Genomic DNA, 16,167 nt, shown 5'->3' on the forward strand with positions numbered 1-16,167 from the left:
CTCTCACCTCACTGAGAATAAGACAAAAGAAATTTAAACCTATAAGTAGTTTGCAAAAAATTCAGGGAATGATCTGTAAGGTAATTTATGACCAGGTGCTGCTTCGTATAATGCCCATCATATGGAAGAGTTAGGGAAGGCAGAGGTCAGGTGGGGAGTCATAGGGCCTCTGAAAGGTGCACGGTTTGGATGAGCAACAGGATTAATAGGGATTACAGAGTAATAATGTTCATAGTTTACTAAACAAAGCAGAAATAGTGAGCTATTCTGCATATAAAAATGATACTAAAAGATCTTTTGAGATTCTTACTTCCCAAAACAGTCTTGAATCTTCTCTTTTAGAATCACCAGCAAGCTAATTTGATATAATGAAAGAACAGTAAAGCAGAATAAAGATAATGTTTTGTGGGAGAGGTGGCACTTGAGTCCCTGGGTGCCCTCAAGTTACTTAAAGTCTCTTAGAAGTCACTTCTCACTGTTGGACACCATCTGCTGTGCCTTACATTAACAATAATTTTCACAATTTAAAAATTTGCTTTTAGAAGTTTTTTTTGTTAAATTTTCGTAATGCAGCTTTGAACATTTTTCTCTCACACCTCAAGTACACTAATTTAAGACAAATTCTCATACTATTTATTAACTACTTTCTGTAGTGATTTTTTTTTAATGGCTGGTAATTGGGTCTTTTTGTTGCTTTTGGGATATTCTTATAAAGCTGTTATAGCCACTAAAAATGAAAGCAGTATTTACTTTTATGGAGGTTCCCTATGTATGTGTACTAAGCTAGATTATTAGCAAGAAGGAAGAATTTTATGATAGCATGCTCTTAATATTTTCTTCATATTTTTCATTTATACCTATTAGAGCAATCTAAACTCCCTAAATTGAGTATTAAGCTGTTGGTATTCAAGATTTTGGAGATTTAAAAAAAAATAATGCATTGATATATTTTTAGCATACAATGTTTTATCCTTGTTTCCAGTCTTGTTTGTGATAAATTTGTCATCTGTTGTATAATTTTAAAGTCATATGACTTTGATTTTGAAAACATTTTATTATGTAGTTATTCATTATTTACTGCTATCTGCAACTGTGAAGATGCGTGAAGAACTCATGTTTCATTTCAAAATTTTCCTTTGAGATTATTTTGATTTCAGCCTTTTTTTTTAAAAAAAAAACTTCTTTGACATACCATTTTAGCTATTAATCTTTGGAATAATGTATGGAGAGCTTTTTAAATTCTGATTACTCTATAGTCGATAAGTATCCTTTATTTTCCTGATAGTGATATCGTCAAAGACTTGTATAAGTTAAACATGACCTCCAATGGTTAAGACTGTGCTTGCAGCCCAGACTAATGACCTCATCTAGGTGTCTTCTCCTTTCTTTCTGCAAAGACTAATCATTTAACAATAATTCACAACTTTTACCTAATAATAGGTGTTCAAGTTAAAGTAGCACGGTATTCACTATAAGGAGAGGGAGTAGTTGTAGACAAAACAACTCTATTTTATTTTTAAACAATTTTTTAATACCAAATGATTTAGAGAATGTTTCTGGTATCTTTGAGAAAAAAGATCATCTGTGTGAAATATAAAGAGCAATGCTAGAAATTCAAAGTTTCGTCTCTTCAATAGACTTAATGCTGGGAAAGTAGAAGAATATATATGTATATATTGACAGCTAAATGTCTACTGCATAGTCCTACAGCATGTTTTATAGATGACACCTGAGATATACAATTACATTATATTTTTTCTGTGAGTCCTGACTTTCTTAAGCTCTGTTCTTCTCATTTTCTTTATTTACAAAATGAGGGCATGATTCCCCCCTTGTCATGTTGTTATGAGGATTATATTAGGTAATATATATAAAGCATTCAGATAGGACGTGCACATAACAGGTTCTTAGTAACTGCTGGTCTTCCTCTTTTTTCTTTTTAACTCCTAGGCTACTTACAGTTTTTGTAGAATGGTAAAGTTAGACCTCAAGATACTATTTAACTCTGGCTGTGAACATCTTATGCATCCAAGTTTGACAGATTTCTTGGCGACTAAAGGTTTGGTTTAGGAGGATAAAGAGTATAGGTACCTTGCTCCAGCCAGTCATTCATTGTATGCAAATGTAACCACCATCAATAAGTAACAATGCTATGGACCCATGTTTTAGTTATGCCTGAGTAGATACATGAATTATAATGATCTTTTTACAAATATTCAATAGAACCGTGACATATGAACTATTCTGTAGTGCTTTAACATGCCTATTTTCAATGGTTACATTTCCAAAAAAGTATATCATTGATTCAAAACACAAAACCATCAAAACTGCAAATTACTTGCAGGCACTGAACTTAAATTCTAATTTGTCAATTATTTTCATAGAGTTATGTAAGTTTTAATAATAATGCTCTTGTAAATAATGCTCTTATAAAATGCTCCTGCAAATGCTTTTGTCACACATGCTGTTAGAAGCAACATTCACTAAATGAAAAAATACTGGCTTTTGAAAAAGTTAGGGTAAAAGATTTTTTAAAAATATGGATGATTATTATCCTTGTTTTTTAAGACTATGAATAATATAATAATTTAAGACTTCCAATTAAAACATGGAGGTTAAACACATTTCTTCAACCATGCTTCCTCTTGAAACGTCACTAAAGTGACAGGAAAGGCTCTTTTTAAAGCATAAACCCAAATGGATGAAGAGAATTAGAGAGGAGATGATAGCAGAAAAGAGATATCAAGATTCATTTGGAAGCTGGAAGCCAGATGCATAAATGGTAACTGACTTAGTCACCTAGAGAAAGCTGAAAACTGAGCCATGGTAGGAGAAGCCTGTAAAAGGCAAACTGATTTGTCTTATAATTCTCTCCTCTGCTCTATGCAGCCAAATCACTGCTCTCCCTTTACCGTCACAGAAGACAAAAGAATTACTTTTAAAGGGGGCCCAATAAAGAGACCCTATATTCCAGGCAAAGAAAATCGTCATGTAGAGTTGTTTGTCCTCTCCTCCTCCTCTGTTGTTGTTGTTATTATTGTTGTTTTTGTTATTATTATTATTGCACTTATTAAGTACTTACTGTGAGCCAGGCAATATTTTAAGCACTTGTAATATTTTATTTAATCCACACAGCAACTCTATGATATAAATGCTGTCATTATGGTTTTACTGATTTAAAAAAAATCCAGAAACAAAGAAATTGACTTGCCTACTAAAAACTGCAGTTAGTATGTAGCATAACTGAGGTTCAATCCCAGACAGTCTGGCTCAAGAGTCTATACTGAGAGTCAGAAAAACTATGGCCATGTACCAAATCTAGCCCACTGCCTGTTTTTGTATGGCAAGCTAAGAATGGTTTTTACATTTTTAGATGGTTGTTATTATTTTTCTATGGCTGCTGCAACAAACTACCACAAATTTAGTGGCTTAAAATAACAGAAATGTATTATCTTACAATTCTATAGGCTAAAGTCTCTTTGGGCTAAAATCAAGGTGTTAGCAGGGCATTGTTCCTTTCTGGAGGCTCCAGGGAGAATCTGTTTCCTTGCCTTTTCCAGTTTCTAGAGGCCGCCCTTGTATCTTGGCTCCTGGCACACTTCCTTCATCATCAAGGCCAGCAACGTTGTTAAGTCCTTCTTACGTCTTAACACTGCGACCTTCTGTTCTGCTTCCCTCTGCCACTTTTTAAAGACCCCTGTGATTACATCTAACCTACTCAGATAATCTAGGATAATCTCCCTATTTTAAGGTCAGCTGATTAGCAACATTAAATCAATCTGAAACCTTAATTTCCCTTTGCCTCATAAGGTGATATATTAACAGGTTCCAGGAACTCAAATGTGGAAATCTTTGGGAGTATTACTCAGCCTATCATAATGGATTCAGAAAATCAAAATAAAAATATTTTGTGACACATGAAAATTATATGAAATTCAAATTTCAGTGTCGATAAATGTTATTATAACAGCCTTGCTCATTCATTTGTATATTATCTGTGACTGCTTTTGTATCATATTAGCAGAATTGAGTGGTTGCAACAGAGTATATGGTCCTCAAAGCCTAAGGTACTTACTATATGGCCGCTAATAGAAAAAGATTTTGACCCCTGTCATAGAGTTTCTAATTTGGATTTTAGGGCTTTTCTCTTCGATATTAATGGTAGACATGGATCACCAGACATTTGGGGAAATCCTCTAACATGAAATACAGAAGCTTATACTAAACAGAATAAGTAAGTCAGAGGAGAGAGAGAGAATGTAGAAAACTGAAGAAATTTTCAAGGAAAAAACCCCTATAATTGATACTCTTAGAGAGAAAATAGAGACTAGTACAACCAAGAAACTAAGGCGGATTACTACCAAAAAATCTGAATGTTAAGAGATTAAGAAAGATCTCTTGCAAAATAAATATGTGATTGGGGGATAAGGGAAGGAACCCCTAGGAGTATTAAAGTCTCCTGGAAAGTATATGTAAATATAGTTGAGGAAACCTAGAAAGTAGAATAAAAGACAGTGATAGAAAAAAGATAGGAGACTTACAGTGTCAATTCAGGGTCTAGTATTTGACTAGAAAGTTCTAATGAAAATACAGGAGAGGGAGGTTGGAATTAGGTAAGAAAGAGTTACTAAAAATAAAGAGGTCTCAGAACTGAAAAAACGTGATTTTCCAGAGAGGAAGGACTCATCTGGAAAGAATGAAAAAGATGCACACCAAGCCATGCGTCATGAAATTTCAGGACACCAGGAATATAGAGAAGATTTTACTCACAGGGAATACAATAGGAAACATGTGACACAAGAATAATAGGACCATGTAATTTGGGATGTTGGTAAGACAGTTGCTCAAATGTAAGACCAGGGATTCTGTATTAGTGCAAAGGGATGTCATCTTTCTCAGTCTTCTGTTGAGGTGATTAAATATTTTAAGTTCGGTAATCATTACTTTTAGTGACTGCTCACCAAATCTTCTTAACTCTGTCCTAAGCATTATTCATTCCAGACGTACATTCAGCTATATGTGAAACAACCCACCAGGATTATATGCCAGAACTTAAGCTCAGTATACCCAGAATACAACCTGTCTCTTGTAGAACTCATTCTTCCTTTTGACTTTGCTATTTTTATTATTTTTCCATCTAGAACTTTAGAATATTCTTTGCCTCCTGTAACCAGTGTCAGTCTTATCAGTTCTGTGCTTTAGTGTTTCTCACATTCACTCCCTCAATTTCATCTCTCGCTTTCATTCTACTTCATACCCTCATCGCGTTTAACTTGTAATGCTGGATATCCTCACCCTTCTCTGTCCATGTTCTGATAAACCTAGCCCCGGTTTAAATCACGTTAAACGCAATATTTACTACTTCAGTACTTGTCATATGCTGAATAAAGTTCAACTTTTCTCAGACTGACACTTCCAGTCTTTCGGTTTATACTTTTTTCCAACCTTTGAGTATCTTCCATAACTTTCTCCATAATCAAAACACTTTTTTTCTTGACACAGGGTCTCACTCACCCAGGCTGGAGTGCAGTGGTGCAATCTTGGCTTACTGCAGCCTCTGCCTCCCAGATTCAAGTGATTCTCCCACCTCAGCCTCCCTAGTAGCTGGGACTACAGTCGCACGCCACCATGCCCAGCTAATTTTTGTAGAGATGGGTTTTTGCCATGTTGGCCAGGCTGGTCTCGAACTCCTGACCTCAAGTGATCCACCCGCCTCGGCTTCCCAAAGCGCTGGGATTACAGATGGGAGCCACTGCACCCACCCTAAATCAAAAAACTTTTTAGTCAGACTAGATTATACTTTGTTCCCTTATGATTATCCTCTGATTTACTGCCTTGGTGCCTTTTCCTATACTAAACACTCCACCCTATGTGCCTCTCCCACAAGCCCCCCACTGCTGGTAGAAATAGCCACCATCCACTATCCAACATCCATTGAAGAAGGCCCAATCACATGCCATTCCCTCTATGATGCTCTGTTATGGACTAGAAGATTATGTATCTAGGGATATAAACCCTGAAAATATTTTGTTTTATTTTTAGTTTGCCTGGTTGTTTATTTTGTTTCCCTTTAAGATTAATATGGTCAGGGACTTTTTGTCTTATTTGCTGTTTCTCTATGCCCAAGATGAGCATGACATATTAATAAATACTTGTTGAATAAGTGAATGAATGCTAGAGCATTATAGGTTTTATCTTAAATGGGTTTGGTTTTCAATTGCTTTATTGTTGTTTTTAAATTTTAAATTATTGTTCCTTAAACTTATTATCAAATAATTGTGTTTTATAAGTTGGTTGTTTGCTTTAGCCTTCAGTATGTAGTGATGCCTATTTGTATCAGTAGTACTTTTAGTCTATTGTTTTCCAATAACTAGATTTTAAAGCATATAGTATTAACAATAAGTGATATTTATTGAACACTTACTTTGTTCCAGGGACCATTTCAAGTGCTTTTTATATATTTTAATTCATTTAACCCTCAGAACAATACTGTGAATTAAGTACTACCATTAACTACATGTTTTAGATGAGAAAACTGAAGTACATCAGTGAAGGGTTTAACAACTCGCCCAAGATCATGCATCTAGTAAGTTTTGGAGCCAGGAACTCTGACTCTAGAATATGCACTCCAAAATTTCACTGCTATATGGTTCAAAAATAAATGACCCTGTTGGGAATATTCTAAAACAAGATTGTGATGATGGTTGTACAACTCTGTAAATTAACTAAAAATCATTGAATTGCACACTTAAAATGGGTGAATTTTATGGTCTTAAATTATAATTTGATAAAGATGTTTAAAAAGTGGGTGATCTATGTTCTTATTAAAATGGATTATAATGTTTTTCAATATTTCATGTGCAGTGGAACTTTTAGCCCTGAGTTCTCTTGCCACTGGAATATGGGAATGGGTGAAGTAGGTAATCTATGCCTTGCCTAAGTTGGCTAAGGACAGAAAAGTTTATATGTCACTGTTAGGAGCTCTTTGGGGGTGAGAATTTTTTCTTCCTTACCTTTGGATCTGTTGGTATGTAAACCATGCATAGCAGGGACTTGATAAGTATTTGTTGAATTAAATTTCAAGGGCTTTATTTACCTGCACTGTAGATACTTAAATTGTATCCCCAGAAATCCTGGCTTTCATAGTCTAATTTTAAAATATAGACCTTGTGCAGTATACTTAAAAGGTAAAACATATACACTGCCTAGATGCATAGATATTAACATATAGAAGGGAAAAATGTAGCTGTTGAAAACACTATGTACAAATCTTTGTAGATTAATATGATTGCATATTGATCAAAGTTGCTTGAGGAAGCCAGAAGAAAAATTGAGTTCACATAAGTATTTACTTATGAAGATTTTTAAAGGTATTCTGAAAACATTGGAACTCACAGATAAAGTTGGAAGAATTAAAATTTTCTGCTAGACATGGCAGAAATAGAAAACATGTGAATATTTGTGGGTGTGTATTGATATTTAGGACAGAAAAAATGGAAATTAATCATGAACCAAAAACTTCAGTTTAAAATATATCCATAAGAGATGCTGTTATAGAATCAAATGTATAAATATAAGCAAGCAGTTAATATAATCTTATATTTTCATTATATTGAATAAGCAGATTTAATAGAAGGATGTAATTTCACTTTGTCACTATTTAGTGACTTGAATTTAATCGAAATATAAAGGTCAAAATGACCTATTTATTAAAAACAGTAAGATTTTATTTGTTTGTTTGTTTTAAGACAGAGGCCTGCTCTGTTGCCCAGGCTGGAGTGCAGTGGCTAAGTTTCAGCTTACTGCAACCTCCACCTCTGGGGTTCAAGTGATTCTCCTGCCTCGGCCTCCCAAGGAGCTGGGATTACCAGGTGCCCATCACCACGCCTGGCTAATTTTCATATTTTTAGTAGAGATGGGGTTTCATCATGTTGGCCAGGCTGGTCTCGAACTCCTGACCTCAAGTGATCCACCAGCTTCAGCCTTCACATAGGGAAAAGTGAAGGAGGAAGTGGGAAAAGGTTGAGGTGGGTGGATATATATCAGATCAAATAGGGCTGTTTCGGCTATGTAGAGTTTGGATAGTCTTCTGAGGGTAACGAGAAGCCATTACATGGATTTTAGGAGAGGATTGGCATTATTCAAGTTACATTTTTGAAAAGAATCATTCTGGCTGTTCTGCGTGGAGAATAACTACAAGAAGAGAATGGTGGAAGCAGGGTGACTGGTTAGGGGCTATTTTAGACATAAGGGTAAATTCCTGGACAAGGGTTTTAGTGGTGAAGGTAATGTTTGGATTCTGAAGATTTTTTGAAGCCACAGCTAACAAATGGATAATGTAAGGCTCATTTTTTACAGTATTTTAAATTATGCCTTTTAAAAAAAGAGTTGGGCAATGATATAAAATAGATAATTTAATTTGAAAAATGATTTCATAAAACACATTTGCTCATTCCGTGTCATGGTGCCTTATTTTTTAATGGTTAATGGGCTCTTTGAGAGTGAAGAATTTGGGTTGCATGAAATAGGGGAAGCATGTTTTGAATTTGTGTTATTCTAGCCAATTTTGATCAGTTAATTTTATTATTATCTGGCATCAATTGGCAATATGGAGTAAATGCTCCCTAATTCTTAAAAAAAAAAAAAAAAAAAAAAAAACTTCTGGCATATTACAAAGCACGATTAGTCCTCTATGGTTATCTAGATAGGGCTATGTCATCTAAAATGTTCAGACTCTCTGCAGGATGACTATAGTCTCTAAAAAGCCTATATAAGGGATGCCTCTCTCTAGTAGAGATATTTCCTGAGCCATGTTTCTCAGCATCAGGACAGCTATGATTTATTTTGTAAGCGGACAAGGCCAAACATTACTGTTTTAACTATTATAAACAAAATAGTAAATGTTAAATGTTCACTTAATAGAGCCACTAGTAGGGCTTTTTATATACACAAAGTAAAGTCTGAGCCAAAAACGTGAAACAGTTCTCTGGTCTGTGTGCATTCTCTTTTAACCTACTCTTTGATTCATTGCAACTGGAGAAGTGATGCAACCAGTGATGATTTGCACTCCAAAGCTCTTGGTGCTGCAGTGAGTCCTCCCTGTTTCGTTTTTTTTGTTTTGTTTTGTTTCTTCTTCTACCAATTACCCAAGCCATAGTAATTTATCAATTTCTTAAAGCTTTTCAGAAATGTTTATTATAATATGTTAGATCCAAAATAAAGAGCTTTGCAAGATTCTGTTAAACCTCAACCTTTTATAATATTTTTAAATATTTACCAGGTTTTGTTTTTTTTTTTTTTAAGCACAGATTCAAACCAGTAATAGCAAAATGATACAAAACGGTCTTAAAAATGTGGCATGCTTCACAAATTTGCATGTCATCCTTGCACAGGGGCCATGGTAATCTTCTCTGTTGTCATTCCAATTTTAGTATATATGCTGCCGTGAACACAATGTTTACCAGTTTTGTTCTTTATCAGTTTTTATGGTTCTTAGCTTTAGCCTACAAAGTAATGCAAGGATCAAATCTTAATTCAGATATAATTTTAAAGATACTTCCCCAATTTTTTATAGTTAATTACAGAAAGAACTATTCTCATTGAGTGGTGTTTTCACTGAGTAACCTGTTTTTTGTTTGTTTTGTTTTTTGCTGCTTTGTTTTTTGCCATCAAGGTTTTGACTTGGGTGGTAAACACTGATGCTGCATTGATGCTCATGGAGCAGGGGGCTAAAGAGCCAATCACTGTATTTGTCAGGTAGTAACTCTGTTTTATTCTGAAAAACAGTTTTTATATGCTCTCTATTTGAAAATATAGCAGAAAAGACCTATTATACTTGTCTTTTACAAGACGTATTTTTTAATCACAGAAAATTACATTGTATATTGTGACTGACTATACACATATCTTTGCACGGACACACAGGCATATATAAAACTGAAAAAGGAGTTAACCATAGCAGTTCCTATTGCAGTGTGCACTCCATTTTTTTTTGTATCCCGATTTGTTCCGTGTTTAAAGTACTGATCATAACCTATTAAATTGCTTTTATGACCCACTAATGAATTTGAAAAACACTTCTAAAGTATGCCTCAAATATAATTTGATCTTTTCAGAAGCCTTGTGAGATAGGCAAGGCTAATATTAACCCTTTTCAAACATAGCTAAAGCCCACACTTTGAAAACAGAAGTTGGACTAAAGAATTGAAAACAGAAAAAATGATTTAGGGTGTTGAATGAGCAGAGGTCATCATGAACACAGTGTACACTTGAATGGTGATGGAGAGGAAGAGGGGTTGCAGAGATTTAGAACAGGAAGCAGATGGATGTACAAGATATTTTGTTTGCCTCAGGATTTTTGCCTAAGCCCTTGAAGACATCTGGTATGCCACTAGAAATCACCTGAAGCTAAAATTTACCAGATAGTCGGTATCTTGAAAAACTACCTAAATTAGTTTGCAAGGCTCTACCCATCAGCTTCTTACAGTCTACCTCTAGAAATCTCATCTATACCAATCCAGTCCAATTTCCCGAGGTAAGTCTGTTTCCCAAAATTCACTCATTTGCATACTACTTTTATAATTCTTGTCATATGTATACATCACCATATTGTTTTTTAAATTGTTAGAAATGGATTTATTTGAATATTCCAAATAATTAAAAAATTTGAGATTAACTTCAGACAACGTAACATTAATCATTTAAAGCATACAATCATTGATATTTAGTGTATTCACAATGTTGCAACCACCAGTTCTCTAGTTTCAAAAGTGTTTCATCACCCCATAAGAACACCCCATACCTATTAAGTAATCATTCCTCATTCTCCCATTTAAAAAAGAAACATTCTCATGTGTCTTTTGGCTGCATAAATGTCATCCTTTGAGAAATGTCTGCTCATATCCTTTGCCCACTTTTCGATGGGGTTGTTTTTTTCTTGTAAATTTGTTTGAGTTCATTGTAGATTCTGGATATTAGCCCTTTGTCAGATGAGCAGATTGCAAAAATTTTCTCCCATTCTGTAGGTTGTCTGTTCACTCTGATGGTAGTTTCTTTTGCTGTGCAGAAGCTCTTTAGTTTAATTTAGATCCCGTTTGTCAATTTTGGCTTTTGTTGCCGTTGCTTTCGGTGTTTTAGACATGAAGTCCTTGCCCATGCCTGTGTCCTGAATGGTATTGCTTAGGTTTTCTTATAGGGTTTTTATGGTTTTAGGTCTAACACTTAAGTCTTTAATCCATCTTGAATTAATTTTTGTATAAGGTGTAAGGAAGGGATCCAGTTTCAGCTTTCTACATATGGCTAGCCAGTTTTCCCAGCACCATTTATTAAAAAGGGAATCCTTTCCCCATTTCTTGTTTTTGTCAGGTTTGTCAAAGATCAGATGGTTGTAGATATGCGGCATTATTTCCGAGGCCTGTGTTCTGTTCCATTGATCTATATCTCTGTTTTGGTACCAGTACCATGCTGTTTTGGTTACTATAGCCAAAACAGCGGCTCATCATCACTGGCCATCAGAGAAATGCAAATCAAAACCACAATGAGATACCATCTCACACCAGTTAGAATGGCGATCATTAAAAAATCAGGAAACAACAGGTGCTGGAGAGGATGTGGAGAAATAGGAACACTTTTACACTGTTGGTGGGACTGTAAATTAGTTCAACCATTGTGGAAGTCAGTGTGGCGATTTCTCAGGGATCTAGAACTAGAAATACCATTTGACCCAGCCATCCCATTACTGGTTATTTACCCAAAGGATTATAAATCATGCTGCTATAAAGACACATGCACACATGTGTTTATTGCAGCACTATTCACAATAGCAAAGACTTGGAACCAAGCCAAATGTCCAGCAATGATAGACTGGATTAAGAAAATGTGGCACATATACACCATGGAATGCTATGCAGCCATAAAAAAGGATGAGTTCATGTCCTTTGTAGGGACATGGATGAAGCTGGAAACCATCATTCTCAGCAAACTATCTCAAGGACAAAAAAGCAAACACCACATGTTCTCACTCATAGGTGGGAATTGAACAATGAGAACACATGGTCACAGGAAGGGGAACATCACTCACCGGGGCCTGTTGTGGGGTGGGGGGAGGGGGGAGGGATAGCATTAGGAGATATACCTAATGTTAAATGACAAGTTACTGGGTGCAGCACACCAACATGGCACATGTATACATATGTAACTAACCTGCACGTTGTGCACATGTACCCTAAAACTTACTGTATAATAATAAAAAAAAAATTCTAACACTATCAAAAATGTAAAAAACCAGTATGACTCTAAATAGAATATAGCAAATTCTGAAAATAAAATAAAACAATCATTAGCCAGATACTAGCTAGATACTGTTATCTACCACGTCTCTGTGTCTTAGATTTTTCCATGTTAAAAAGGGATATAGGCAAAAGTTATGGAGGTATTAAAGACCAATCAATGCTAAATCAAGACTTTCTGCTTGGTATAACTGAAAGAATTGAAGGAAATTTCAAAATACACCTTTCTCACTATGAGATTCAATACTATTTAATGTTATTTCCTTTACCATCTAAAATTTGTCTTGATAAGCTGAATTCATCCTTTCCTTCACTTCACTATTAAAGGGGTTGCATATTATTCCCAGAGTCCTTTATAACTGAATTCCTGGAATTCAGGGAGTGTGTTCTAAATATTGGTGATTGCAGTTTTCATTATTATCCTCAAACATATAAAATCCATTATTCACCAAGTAGTAAACTAGATGCTTTCAGAGTTTTAAAGAAAAGATACAAATACTACTTCCAAATAATATAAATCTTTGTTGTGAAAATCAATTTATGCGCAATTAACACTTAGAATATAAAACTGATAAATAGTAAATAGACAAGTAGATTGTGTTCTAAAAGTTATCTGGTTTAAATTATTTGGAACTTTTATACTATTTCATAGAGCTCAAGTTAATACCAGCTATTATGAATATTCCAGATTAGCACAATATGGTTTATCTTTTTATGATCTTCTTTAAGTTCTCCAGGGGTGGTTCTGGTATGATAAAAATAGTACTTTGCATCACAAACTTCAGTTTCCTCATCTGAACAATAAACTTCATCTCTACCTAGTTATAAAGTTCAAATAAGATAACCTTTGTGTAAGTACACAGCACAGTCCCTGGTACTTTGTTGAAGGTCAATAAAGTGTACATTTATTTATTCAGTTACTCACATTCATAGCCATTTTAAAATTTTTTAATTGACAAGTAATAATTATACATATCCATGGCATACATAGTAATGAATTGATCCTTTCCTTCACTTCACTGTTATGTTATATTTGATACATATAATGTATAGTAATCAAATCAGGGTAAGTAACATTCATCATCTCAAACATTTATTATTTCTTTGTGTTGGGAATTTTCAATATCCTCATTCTAGCTCTTTGAAAGTATATAATATTTATTGTTAACTATAGTCATTCTGCTGTGGTACAGAACACTAGAACTTATTTCTCCTGTCTAGCTATAATTTTGTTTATCTGTTAACAAATCTCTTTCTAACCCTGCCTTCCCTCTACCCTTCTCAGCCTCTGGTATTCTGTTTTACTTTTTACTTCTATGAGATCAACTATTTTTCTCTCACATGAGTGAGAACATGTGTTTAACTTTCTGTTCGCAGCTTATTTCACTTACCTTCCACTTCCATCCATGTTACTGTGAATGGCAGGATTTTGTTCTCTTTTATGACCGAATAGTATTCTGTAGTGCATATATATATATATCACATTTTCTTTATCTATTTATTATTGGATACCTAGGTTGATTCCATATCTTGGCTGTTGTGAATAGGGCAGCAGTACACATGGAAATGCAGGTATCTTTTTGACACACTGATTTTCTTTCCTTTCGATACTGTAGGGGATAAGGGAGAGCTTTCCCTTGGTCCCCTGATGTTTTGCTGAAAAATCAACTCATAAAAGGCAGATTAATTAGAGAAAAGTCATACAGATTTATTTCTCATGTATACACAGGAGCCTTCAGAATGAAGATCAAAAGATACAGGGGAAATTGTCCATTTTTATGCTGAGGTTCAACAAAGTATGGACAGTCATGTAGAAATATGATTGGACGAAAAGGGGTGATCTAATACTAATAGACTGGGGAAACCCAGGAGGGTCATCTGTCTAGATTCTTTTTGGGTTCTCTGAGTATGCATTCCTTCCTTCCGGGTATGGGACGAGACCCTCTCTAGAATGGGACTGTTATAACCTACAGACAAACAATGTAGGTCAGATAATTCCTTTGTGGTCAGTTTTCACACTGAAAGCCAGAGGGAAAATTAGAATAATATTTATAGGATTTATGACTAGCTTTGCGGAATAGGGGTTCTGGTTTCTACGACCCACCTTGGGGACCAGGGCTTCTAGTTTCTATGGCTAGCCTCTGGGGAGAATGGGACAGAGAGACAGGAGGGCAGGAGAAAGAGAAAAATGTTTGCTTCAGAGGCTGCTTCTAAAGCTTTCATTTTGGGATATTGTTTTCTGAGCACTAAAAAATGTATACTTGGTAGTAGCCTTGCTGGATCATCTGGTAGTTCCATTTGTAGGTTTTTGAGGAACTGTTCTCCATAATGACTACACAAATTTACATTCCCACCAATAGTGTATGAGTTCCCTTTTCTCCACATCCTTGTCAGCATTTGTTAGTATTTTTTTCTTTTTGATAATAGTTATTCTAACTGGAATGAGATGTTATCTAGTTATAGTTTTGATTTGCAGTTCCCTGATGATTAGTGGTGTTCATGAGTATTTTTTCTTATACATGTTGACCATATGTATGTCATCTTCTATCTGTTCAGATCATTTGCCCATATTTTTTGTTGTTGTTTTTATTTTTATTATTTTTTGAGGCAGAGTCTCACTCTGTCACTTAGGCTGGAGTGCAGTGGTGTGATCTCAGCTCACTACAACCTCCACCTCCTGTGTTCAAGCAATTCTCCTGCCTCAGCCTCCTGAGTAGTTGGGATTGCAGGTGCCCGCCACCATGCCTGGCTATTTTTTTTTTGTATTTTTAGTAGAGATGTGGTTTCACCGTGTTGGCCAGGCTGGTCTCGAACTCCTGACCTCAAGTGATCTGCCCGCCTCAGCCTCCCAAAGTGCTAGAATTATAGGTGTAAGCCACTGCGCCCAGCCTGCCCATATTTTAATTGGATTTGTTTTTGTTTGTTTGTTTTTCTGTTGAGTTCTTTGTATATTCTGGATATTAATCCCCTGTTGGATGAGTAGTTCATTATTCATGTATAAAAAGGCTACTGATTTTTTATATTAATTTTATACCCTGCAAATTTACTGAATTCTGTTATCAGTTCTAAGAGAGTTTTTTTTTTTTTTTTGTAGTAAAGTCCATATGTTTTTCCATATATAAGATCATGTCATCTGCAAACAGGGACATTTTGACTTCTCCCTTTCCGATTTGGATGCCTTTTATATATCTGTTGCCTAATGACTCTGGTTAGGACTTCCATTAGTATGTTGAATAAGAATACTGAGATTGGGAGTCTTTGTCTTGTTCTAGTTCTTAGCTGAAAGCTTTTTCTTGTTTGTAAGATGTCATTTGTGGGTTTGTCATATTTGGCCATTATTATGTTTAGGTATATTCCTTCTAAATTTATTAAGAGTTTTTATCATGAAAGGATGTTGAATTTTATCAAAAGCTGTTTCTGCATCTATTGAGATCATCTTATGGTTTTCATCCTTCTTTCTGTTGATATGTGTGATGTTTATTGATTTGTATATGTTGAGACATCCTTGCATTCCTGAGATAAATCCCACTTGATTATGATGTGTCCTCTTACTGATGTGTTGTTAGAACTCGGCTTGTTAGTATTTTGGTGAAGATTTTTGCAACAGTGTTCATCAGGGATACTGGCTGTAGTTTTCCGCTTGTTGTCGTTGTTGTATCCTTATCTAGTTTTGGTATCAGGGTTATGCTGGCCTTATAGAATGAATTAGGAAGAATTCCCTTCTCTTTTATTTTCTGGGATAGTTTGGAAAGAATTGGTATTAATTCTTCTTTAAAGGTTTGGTAGAATTCAGCAGTAAAGCCGTCTGGTTTTGGACTTTTTTGTTGTTGGAAGACCTTTTACTACTGATTCTCTCTCATGACTTGTAATTGGTCTATTC

The 16,167-nt window shown here is 35.1% G+C and overlaps 1 protein-coding gene and 1 non-coding gene across 5 annotated transcripts in view; one reads left to right on the plus strand and one right to left on the minus strand.

Moving 5' to 3' along the window:
• WDR70 (WD repeat domain 70) overlaps positions 1-16,167 on the plus strand; it is a 365,884-nt gene that overhangs the window by 229,688 nt on the left and 120,029 nt on the right. The gene's annotated exons all lie outside the window — the stretch shown is intronic.
• Positions 9,348-9,452, minus strand: LOC112133531 (U6 spliceosomal RNA). The gene has a single exon (XR_002915178.1). It is a non-coding gene; the product is annotated as a U6 spliceosomal RNA (small nuclear RNA).

This window comes from Pongo abelii, chromosome 4, assembly GCF_028885655.2.
Source record: "Pongo abelii isolate AG06213 chromosome 4, NHGRI_mPonAbe1-v2.0_pri, whole genome shotgun sequence".
In the NCBI taxonomy this organism is placed as follows: Eukaryota; Metazoa; Chordata; class Mammalia; order Primates; family Hominidae; genus Pongo; species Pongo abelii.